The sequence below is a fragment of the Myxine glutinosa genome, chromosome 1 (assembly GCF_964187855.1).
Source record: "Myxine glutinosa chromosome 1, kmMyxGlut1.1, whole genome shotgun sequence".
NCBI lineage: Eukaryota > Metazoa > Chordata > Myxini > Myxiniformes > Myxinidae > Myxine > Myxine glutinosa.
Genome location: NC_136261.1, coordinates 200,316,217 through 200,327,397, shown reverse-complemented (window position 1 = coordinate 200,327,397; position 11,181 = coordinate 200,316,217). Strand labels below are relative to the sequence as shown.

Sequence of the window (11,181 nt, the reverse complement as noted above, 5' to 3'; positions counted from 1 at the left end):
AACTCCGCCCAGGGGGGAGCGGGTTAGCCGACCCCAGACACCCCCCCGCCAGACCCCGGGAAACTAGAAGGTGTCGGGCACGTAGGGCGGTGTTCGGCAGAAGAGGATGGAGGAGAGCCCTCATTGACGCGACAGGTCATTTATTGTGGCCAAATTGGAACCGGTAGCCTGACAATCAGATGCAAAATTGCCGGCGTGGGGGTAGACGCCGTAGTGGACACAGGAGCTAGCGCCACGATCATCAGCCCTGTGGTCCTTGATTCGAGCGCAGGTGGCTGGGATAAGATCCAGCGCCTGCAAAATTATAGTTTGCAACTTGCTACCGGGGTAACGGCCCCGATCATAGGGCGTGGTTCTGTGACCCTCAAGTTAGGGTCGGTAAGGAGGGAGATAGATGTTTGGGTGGCGGAGGTGTGCGACCCATGTTTAATAGGGTTGGATTTGTTGACTGCCAGCGGTTGTAAAATCGACTTGTGCCGGGGGATCCTGCAGGTGGGAGTAGAAGAGCTGCCGTTAGGGGGAGTGAGCACGGCGGAGAGAGCGGAGCTGGAGGCTTCCGAGGCCGTGACCATCCCCCCAAGGGCCGAGGCGATAGTGCCGGCCCGGTGGGCAGCTCGCCCGACATGGCAGGAGTCCTGCGGCCTGGTCGAACCGGTGGCAGCGCAGTCCATACCGGGTTTAATCGTGGGCCGCACTCTTGTAAAAACGGACGGACCGGTAGTGGCCGTCCGAGTAATAAATATGAGTACAGAACCACGCACTATAGTAAGGGGCACGAGGGTAGCTGGCTGCACCCCAGTTGAGGAAGTCGCGACAGTGAGGGGCGAGAACGTCCAGCCGAGCCGACCCCGGGGGGAGCCTTCAATAAGAAGTAGGAATTGGCCCGATCCCATTTGCGAGATGGTAAATCGTAGTAGCGTAGAGTTGGGAGGTACCCAGAGGGAGGCCTTACACAAACTGGTTGGGTCCCATTTGGACCTCTTCTCCCTGTCCACCGAGGATATTGGACGTACGGGCCTGGTGAAACATCAGATCCACACCGGTGAGGCCCGGCCTATTCGTCAGGCCGCCCGACGGCTCCCTTGGAGCAAGAGGGCGGAAGCTGACGAGCAGGTTGAAAAAATGCTCGACGCAGGTGTGATCGAGCCCTCGGGAAGTCCTTGGATGTCACCTGTTGTGCTGGTCAAAAAGAAGGATGGGACCACGCGGTTCTGCGTGGACTATCGCCAGCTAAACAACGTGACACTCAAGGACTCATATCCCCTGCCAAGGATTGATGACACCCTCGATGCCGTTGCGGGCTCAAATTGGTTTTCAACTTTGGACCTCAAGAGTGGGTATTGGCAGGTGGAGATGGATAGGGCAGGGAAGGAGAAAACGGCATTTTCCACAGGTAAGGGACTGTATCAGTTTACTGTGATGCCGTTTGGTTTGTGTAACGCCCCCGCCACCTTTGAAAGATTGATGGAGCATGTACTGGGCGGCATGCCATGGCAATCATGCCTGGTGTACCTGGATGACGTCCTGGTACATGCCCAAACGTTCCCCCAGGCAGTAGCTAATTTGGACCAGGTGTTCGGGTGCCTCAGACAGGCAGGGTTGAAGCTGAACCCGAGTAAGTGCACTTTGTTTGCAAGAGAGGTGGCCTATCTAGGTCACGTGATCGGCCGCGAGGGGGTAAAAACGGACCCAGACAAAATTAAAGCGGTAGAGGAGTGGCCCGCACCACGTACCATCAAAGAGGTGCGGGGATTTTTGGGACTCTGCTCCTACTACCGGCGCTTTGTGGCGAAATTTGCGGAGTTGGCCCGTCCCCTCCACCGGCTTACGGAGAAGGGGACGCGATTTAATTGGACACGGGAGTGCCACGAGGCCTTCCAAAAATTGAAGGGGTGTCTGACATCCGCACCCCTTCTAGCGTACCCCACTAGCAACGGGGCATTTACCCTGGACACGGATGCGAGCCAGGAAGGATTGGGCGCAGTTTTGTCTCAGACACAGGAGGGCGTGGAGAGAGTGATTGGTTATTATTGTCGGGCCTTAAGTAGGCCCGAGAGAAATTATTGCGTCACTCGCAAAGAGTTATTGGCTATGCTGGCTGCCATGAACCATTTCCACCCGTACTTGTACGGGCGGAAATTTTTGGTTAGAACTGACCATTCCTCCTTGCAATGGCTCCTTCGGTTCAAGGAACCAGAGGGCCAAATTGCAAGGTGGTTGGAAAAGTTGCAGCAGTACGATTTTGATGTGGCCCATAGGGCCGGGAAGGCCCATGGTAATGCGGACGCACTCTCTCGGCGTCCTTGTCTGGGGGAAAACTGCAAATTTTGTGCGAGACACGAGGAGAGGGAACAATTGGGCGATTCGGACCCGACCCTCGTTGTCCGGGCAACCCGGGTGAGAGGGCCAATTTTGCCACTAACCGCAGATGAGGAATTCGGAACTTTGGCATGGAGCACGGCCCAGCAGGAGGATCCTGTCCTGGGGCCAGTGTTCAATTGGGTCAAATTGGGGCAAAGACCAAAGGGGGAAGAGGTCACCCCCCTCGGGGCACAAACAAAGGCATATTGGGCTCAGTGGCAGACCCTGGAATTGAAGGATAACATCTTGTATCGCAAGTGGGTGGAGGTTCCCTCTGATAGAACTTCCTGGCTGGTGATAGTCCCTGACAAATTCAAGAACGTCATATTGCAACAGGTGCATGGTACCCGCTCCGGCGGCCATTTGGGCAGGACAAAGACAATATCGCGGGTACGCCGGAGGTTTTATTGGGTGAATATGGGGCGCGACATACAGGACTGGTGTCGGAGATGCGACGCCTGTACTGCCAAAAAGGGACCAGCACGGAGGATGAGGGCCCCCCTTCAATTACACCAGGTGGGGGCCCCCCTAGAGCGGGTGGCCATGGATATCCTAGGCCCACTACCCCGCACCCACCTAGGTAATAAGTACATCCTCGTTGTGATGGACTACTTCACCAAGTGGCCGGAGGCCTACGCCCTCCCCAACCAAGAAGCAGGGGTGGTAGCGCAGACCTTCGTGGAAGGATTTGTGTGCCGGCATGGGATTCCACAGGAGTTGCACACCGACCAGGGACGAAATTTTGAGAGCAAATTGCTAAAAGATGTGTGCAGTCTCCTGTCAATTCGGAAAACCAGAACAACGCCTTTAAGACCTCAATCTGACGGGATGGTGGAAAGATTCAACCGAACTTTAATCCAACAACTGGCACTGTTCACCGCCACCCGTCAGGATGACTGGGACGAACATCTCCTTTATTTGCTCATGGCCTACCGAACCAGCCAGCACGGGGCCACCGCATGCAGTCCAGCGTTGCTTATGTATGGGCGGGAGTTACGGGCTCCCGCCGACTTGCTATGCGGTCCCGTGCCAGACACAGTGGTTAACCCGCCGAGGGAGGGGTACGCACGTCACCTAGAGGAAGGCATGGAGCTAGTCCATGCCTTCGCCCGCCGCCAACTCCATCTGGCGGGGGAAAAGATGAAGCGCAGGTACGACGACCGGAGCCAGGGGAGTCAATACTCTCCGGGGATGAAGATTTGGTTCTTTAATCCCCGGAGGCGGAAGGGAAGGTGCCCAAAACTCACCTCCCCCTGGCAAGGCCCAGGAGTCGTCCTGTCGCAAATCTGTGACGTGGTCGTCAAGATCAAAATGGGGCCACGAGCCCTCCCTCGGATCGTCCACGCCGACCAAATAAGGCCTTACACCGGCGAGCAGGCGCCCCCGTGGATTGCCTCGGCTTTAGATGCCGAGGCGGGACCCAGTACCTCTGAATAAGGGGGGCTTATTAGTGCCAGAGGACTGGGGGATTGAGGAGTGATGGGCCCGGTGGGTAAGGGTGGCATCCCTGCCACCCTTCCCATGGGGGGGCAAAGGAGCAATAGTTTATGGGGTGTATGGCAGTGAAAACTAGCCCGGGTGGGTTAGGGTATATTCATAGGGCCCTAGAAGATGACATTAGGTAACGTTAAGTTTAGTTAGTGACTGATACCTGTAGTGGGGACGCAGGTAGTTTAGTGTGGATGATAATGACGAGGGAGCGCAATAGTTTAAAGGGACGACAGGGAAGCGCAAGTTTCAGAGGGGAGTAGTTAGCTGAGATGATGCCGTGTGAGTGAGGATTGAACAGGTGTGATTGCTGTGTGAGAACTGGACAGGTGTGTGGAGCAGTGTATGAGTAGTGAGTGTGTGGATCAGCGCGAATGCGCTTGGGGAGAGAAGGGTGCAGGCGGCACCAAGAATGAGAGCACAGGTGTGCAAGTACAGGTGTGTGGAGAGAGTTGGAGTAAGTGGTACGGAGTGGTGTGCATGGTGCGAAGGTGTGGATGGGGGAAGAGTGGACCCCTTTCACGAGTACCCGGGGCGGGTAGTGTAAGTGTTAGGTAGAGGGTATAGGTAAATTGTGGTTGGATATTGGCATCTGTGGTGCGGGTGAAAGAATGGTCTTTGGATGGGTGCATTAGTGTTGTGGAAATGGCTGGGCGTGTAGCCTGTTAGTGTGTGTAGTTGGTTGGGCACTCCACCACTGTGAGGATGTCGGCCAGGTGAGGCCGCAGGTGGGCTCTGGGAGCCGGTAGTTGTGAGTGGGTGCCTGAGGATCCCGGGTGTGGATCGGGCAGCCCAGTGCCAGAGAGGGCACCGAGTGGGGAGAGCGCCAGAGGGCCTTCCCCAGGTAGTTAGGTTAGGGTAAGGAGCAGGTAAGCTCGGAGGCAACTGCAGTGGTGGGGGTGTGCAGGTGGGTAGACCCGCTGGGAGAGGTACACGTCGCGGCCCAGAAATTGTGCGAGGGCACCGGGAGATGAATCGGGGGAGTGAGACCCCAAATTGAAAAGCACCACAGTTTGGTCAATGGGAATTGGTTTTTAGAACCCATAGTGTAAGAGGGCCAATGGTTTGGCCGGAGAATGACCCCGGGTAGTGTAAAGTTGTTAAAGTCATTTAGGAAATAGTTAGGATTGATGAACCTGTCGCACCATACGCAGCCACTTACCTGTGGTGATGATGATGACTCCACACCTGTGTTTTCTTTGTTTTGTTGCAGGAAATGAGATTGCTGTGGATTTGTGAGATGCATCACGACGTGGATGAGACATTGGGGTGATTCCATCTCTCCCTCCTTAGGAGGGACTGATGATGAATTGGTAATGGCAAATTTTGATGTTCAGTTGGAGATGGCAAATTTTGATGAGAGTTGAAAATGGCAAATTTGTTTGGTTAGGAGGGAGAGAAGACGAATTTGGTTTATGGGAGGAACGGGGAAGACAGTAGGGACGTTTGTTGATTTGTAAAATAGATGTTTATGGGTAGTGTTGTGTTGTGTGGATACAGTAAGGGGTAAGGGAGGGGCCATGTAGGTTACCTGGTGGGGGGGGGGCGTACGGTAGGAACGTACCTGTCTCACCTGGTTCCCATGTGCCCCCAGTGTGCATTACCTTACATTGCGTGCACTTTTGCGCCCTTACCACCTTACTCACTTGTCTGCTTCTTTTGTCTCCCACCTCCAAGGATCTGGCTTTGGGGCAGAGAGAGAGGAGAGAGAGGTGCTGGCTCCGCAGTTGTGGGCCTGCACTTTCGCTGCTTGCTGCCTGGATCGATACACCATATGGACCGCAATTTTGGTGGCCACCCACAATGGACCGCAGTTCTTTTGCGGCCAAGCACCACCCGTGGATGGACCTATGGGTCAACGTGGCACCTATGCCATACAGGTGAACCACTAATAGTTGGCCCCTGGCACCACAATACAGAAATGGACGCGGTTGGCGCCTTTCTTTATTTTTGAAAGAAGCCAGAAGGCCAAGTGCACCACACGAAGAGCAAGAGACACCTGCAGGGTTAGGGGTTGTTGTTTTTATTTTAATGAACAATGGTGACTGCACCGATTGGTGCTTGGGGTGGTGCTTTTGGTGCTTGGATGGGGTGCTCTGCACATTATTAAAGGCCGTAAGGCCACAGAGCACTCGTGGGTTGGTGTATCGATGCTGGCATGCGTGCTCTCTCTATGCATAACATCTGCATGCGTTCCTCCAAAAACAGGTCCTGGATCGTAGTGTAAATATCAGCGTAGTCTTGTAAATAATGCTCCCTACCAGCTGTATGTTTAGTTTGCGAATTCTTTCCGCGATTCGGTTATCCTGTGGGCGTGTTTCTGTGAGGAGAAGGGTGCAACGTCGCAGGGGGACATATTTACTCATTTGTGAATATCTGTAAAACTGTCGCACTCAGGGTAGAGTTAATAGTAGAGGGAACTACATCTGAGTGCCACACTAAAATAGGTAAAAATTTATCGGGTCGGGACGCCCCGAGGGTAGAGAAGGGTGCAATGTTGCGGATATGGCATTTGGCCTCCATATCCGCTTGTAAATATTCCCCTATTTCCCCAATACTCCCCAACTATCCCCAATCCCCCATTCCCTAGTCCCATTGCCTGTAAATATCACTCTGTAGAACCGACCTTCCCCTTTTTCCCCCATTAAATGTCGTGCCCAGGTCCACCGCATCTCACGTAGACAACTTTCGGACATCTTGCTAGTTATTCTTAGTCTATGTCAGTTAAGGACTCGTTTCCATTAATTCTGACTCTTCGTTGCACCAGAATGTGATTGTATGGCACCAGTAGTGAGTTTAGGACCTCCCCATACCTCCTCCCATCTTACCCATGAAACAACAACTACAACAACGGCGTGCGGGGAGTGTGCGTCCTCACACTGGCTTGGTTAGCCGCCATTGACCATGTGCTCCGACGGGGTTACCACGAAGGGGCTCACTGTCAGCTCCTCGTCAAGGGCGGAGCCCGGTAACCCCCCCGCACCCAATAAGAAGGGCGGACTGATTCCATCTGGGGCGGAGCTAACTAGCCGAGGGCGTGTCACTCCCCGCCGGATATACGCAGCCACTTACCGGACGTGACGTCAGATGCGCCTCAGCCACGAAAGAGAACCAGTCGCGACCTCCAGCGCTGAGAGACCTCCCGCATCTCTGGACCGGACCGGGTCGATTCTGTCCCTGAGCCAAGAGTGCACCTTGAGCCATCGACTCCCCGCCTTCCTTGCCATCAATCCCCGTGTGAGTCAGTCTTGTCCCGTTTATCTGTCGTCTGTCGGGGCTACTATAAGACCGTAATTAAGTGCCTATCTTTCTATGCTGTCTCTCTCATCCTTGTAATCTAACCTTCCGCAATATTATAACCTCCTCCGGAGGTCTTGAGAACCGTACCCCTGGTGTCGTGTCATTTTAACCCAGCCGCTGTGTCCTTTCCTCAATTGATCTAGCGTAGCGCGACTCGGCCAACGTTCGAGTATAATCGGGTAACTTGTGCGAACACGGCGGCCATTCCGCTCGGCCCATCATAACATCTAAGTCGTGTCCGTAACAATATATTACAGTAGATCTTCCCTCAGTTCTGTAAAAACGTACCTCACGGATGTCGAGATTCCTCCAAATTTCTTTGTTTAATGTTATGAACAACATTAACGACTGTTTCAAAAGCTAATCATATGTGTTTGTGGTTTATAATATTTTATAAGCCTGCCTACGCAGCTGTTAGACTTTTGGTCTTGTTTTGTTGATTTTTGTTATTTGAGCAAAGCTTAATAAATCAATCAATTTTGTTATTTAAGCCACAACAACCCTGCTGTTGGTGTTTCCCCTCTCTGCATTGTTGATTTTCTTATGTTGCGTCCTATTAATCCGTTCAGTGGAGCCTAAAAGTAAAACGTACTTGCTATTCCACGAGCCTTGACCTTGTTTGTAAGAAAACAACAACAAACACTCATTTTGCAAGAAAATCGTTGAGACGTCATCACGGATGTGTTGAATTACCAGGTTTCCTGTAGAGTGCTCGCCAAGTGGCGTTAGCGCTCAAACAAGCACTCCATCTCAAACAGTTGATAAGGAACGGCTGGCTTGGCAAGCGCTAGCAAGCTGCTTGGTAACTGACCACACCCCTCGAATCATTGTATTTTTCTGACAATCGCCCCGTGTACCTCCTATTCCTCTGATTGGCTGGCTCGAACAACGCGTCCCCCGATTGGTTATGAGTTTAATCGTGTGAAAAGTAAATTTTCAAACGAACCGTGTTCGCCGAACTTCAACAACGAGAAATATGAGATTTATCTTTTATTCTGTATAAATTTCATTGTTTCTTTTTCAGGATTATTCCACAAACGTCGCTTTAATAAAATGCCATTACATGACGTCATCTAAACGAAAAAAAAACAAATAAAACATCGTCCCTGGGTGGGCTCGAACCACCAACCTTTCGGTTAACAGCCGAACGCGCTAACCGATTGCGCCACAGAGACAACTAGGTAATCGCGTCTGAACAACTCCATTTTGTATTTGTTCGTGTGAGCAGACCACGTGTTCAATTCAGTAAATAAATAAAACGTTTGCGGTTTAAAAACGTAACAAGTAAACGGAAAAACACGTATTAAGACTACACACTTTTTTTTGTAAGTTTAAAACCTTTTTCTTTTTTTAATTAAGAAACAAATTTTTCATTAAAATTTGATAGATGAAAATGTACCAGAAAAGAGGACCGTGTGCCAAATTTGAGCTCTCTCGGACGTGTGGAACCAGAAAATGAACGGCTCAAATATTTGAAACGGGACAAACAAACAAAGTTCAGATGAAGTTAAATAAAAGTGTGTAAAAATAAATGTGTCTGTCTCCAATCTCCATGGCAACATAAATTGAAGGAAAATGTTTTGTTTTTTTTGTATTAATAGTCGAGGCACATGGAAGAGCTGTTACACTGATCGGGATATAGTTTCTTAAATCGAGTTTCTTAAATCTGCACTTTTCAAAAAAAGAAATAAATTAACTAAATCAACGAGCAATTCGAGGCAATTAAATTTATTGGGAACACGTTCGTAATAAAAATCATTCAAACGAAAAAGATACCAGGACACCATTTTCATTCATTTCATGTTACCATGGAAATTGGAGACAGATACATTTTTACGTCTTTAAACCAAAAGCATTTAATTGTTTATCGAAATGAGCATGCGGTGTGCTCACACGCACGAAGATATGGACGATGAGAGATCGTTCCGAAAGGTAAACCTGATTTAACGAGCTGTTCAAGAGGTCATAATTACCTGTTGAAGAGCAATTACCTGTTAAATAATTCTGAACTGAGTGTGAGGGGCAAATCCCTATAGGCCCTAACCCGCTAAAATATGAACACCAAAAATAACAACTCAGTTATCAAGGAGCATTTTCGAACCCCCTTTCTAGGGGGGATTTTATTTTTTACGAGCAAAGGTACCCAGCGTTGCCAGGCAACCCCTTCCCCTCCTTTTTCCCACCGCTTCTCCTGCCTCTTCCCACCGCTTCTCCTGCCTCTTCCCACCGCTTCTCCTGCCTCTTTCCACCGCTTCTCCTGCCTCTTCCCACCGCTTCTCCTGCCTCTTCCCACCGCTTCTCCTGCCTCTTCCCATCGCTTCTCCTGCCTCTTCCCATCGCTTCTCCTGCCTCTTCCCATCGCTTCTCCTGCCTCTTCCCACCTCTTCTCCTGCCTCTTCCTATCGCTTCTCCTGCCTCTTCCCACCGCTTCTCCTGCCTCTTTCCACCGCTTCTCCTGCCTCTTCCCACCGCTTCTCCTGCCTCTTCCCACCGCTTCTCCTGCCTCTTCCCATCGCTTCTCCTGCCTCTTCCCATCGCTTCTCCTGCCTCTTCCCACCGCTTCTCCTGCCTCTTCCCATCGCTTCTCCTGCCTCTTCCCACCGCTTCTCCTGCCTCTTCCCACCGCTTCTCCTGCCTCTTCCCACCGCTTCTCCTGCCTCTTCCCACCGCTTCTCCTGCCTCTTCCCACCGCTTCTCCTGCCTCTTCCCACCACTTCTCCTGCCTCTTCCCATCGCTTCTCCTGCCTCTTCCCACCGCTTCTCCTGCCTCTTCCCACCGCCTCTCCTGCCTCTTCCCATCGCTTCTCCTGCCTCTTCCCATCGCTTCTCCTGCCTCTTCCCACCGCTTCTCCTGCCTCTTCCCACCGCTTCTCCTGCCTCTTCCCACCCACCTACTCCTTCCGGACTCACACCCTAACCCTCCCCTCCGTCCTACAACCCCTTCTGCCTTTTCCCACCCCACACCCCCCTCCCTCCTCCAACCCTTTCTGCCTTTTCCCACCCCACACCCGCTCTCTCCTCCAACCCTTTCTGCCTTTTCCCACCCCACACCCCCTCCCTCCTCCAACCCTTTCTGCCTTTTCCCACCCCACACCCCCTCCCTCCTCCAACCCTTTCTGCCTTTTCCCACCCCACACCCCCCTCCGTCCTACAACCCCTTCTGCCTTTTCCCACCCCACACCCCCCTCCCTCCTCCAACCCTTTCTGCCTTTTCCCACCCCACACCCCCCCTCCGTCCTACAACCCCTTCTGCCTTTTCCCACCCCACACCCCCCTCCCTCCTCCAACACCTTCTGCCTTTTTCCACCCCACACCCCCCTCCGTCCTACAACCCCTGATGCCTTTTCCCACCCCACACCCCCCTCCGTCCTACAACCCCTCTGCCTTTTCCCAACCCACACCCCCCTCCGTCCTACAACCCCTTCTGCCTTTTCCCACCCCACACTCCCCTCCGTCCTACAACCCCTTCTGCCTTTTCCCACTCCACACTCCTGTCCCTCGGGACTCCAACCCAACCCCTTCCCCACTCTCGTCCCATCTTTTCCCACCCAACTCCTTCCCCTCCATCCCCCCACCAAATCCAACCCCACTTCCTCCAGGCTCCCAACCCATACCTTCACTCCTCCTCTATCAACCCACCCCTGCCTCTCCCACCCCATCCATTCCCCTGCCTCCTCCCCCACGACAGGTGACGGCTCGTGTTTTTATAAGTTACTGGCAGAGTTACCTTGCGTTGCCCGGAAAATAAATAGTCTGTCACGCAATTTAGTTTTGATGTTCTGTTTATTTGTCTTGGGCTTTTGCCACGTCAGAGGAAGCCACGCCCTACTGCCACGCCCCTTGGGCACGGCGCAAGTCTAAATCTGATACCCATATTTTTTATCGTGAAAAGTTACCCCCATGGACCTCCTCTTCCCTCTCTAATGGCGCTTTTCCATTGCACAGTAGGGTTCGGTATGACACTGTACCCTCCCTATAGGCCCTAACCCGCTAAAATATGAACACCAAAAATAACAACTCAGTTATCAAGGA

The 11,181-nt window shown here is 52.3% G+C and overlaps 1 non-coding gene across 1 annotated transcript; it reads right to left on the bottom strand.

The window, feature by feature from the left end:
* Positions 1–8,250: 8,250 nt before the first annotated feature.
* Positions 8,251–8,324, bottom strand: TRNAN-GUU (transfer RNA asparagine (anticodon GUU)). Its single transcript has one exon. It is a non-coding gene; the product is annotated as a tRNA-Asn (tRNA).
* Between the last annotated feature and the right edge of the window lie 2,857 nt (positions 8,325–11,181).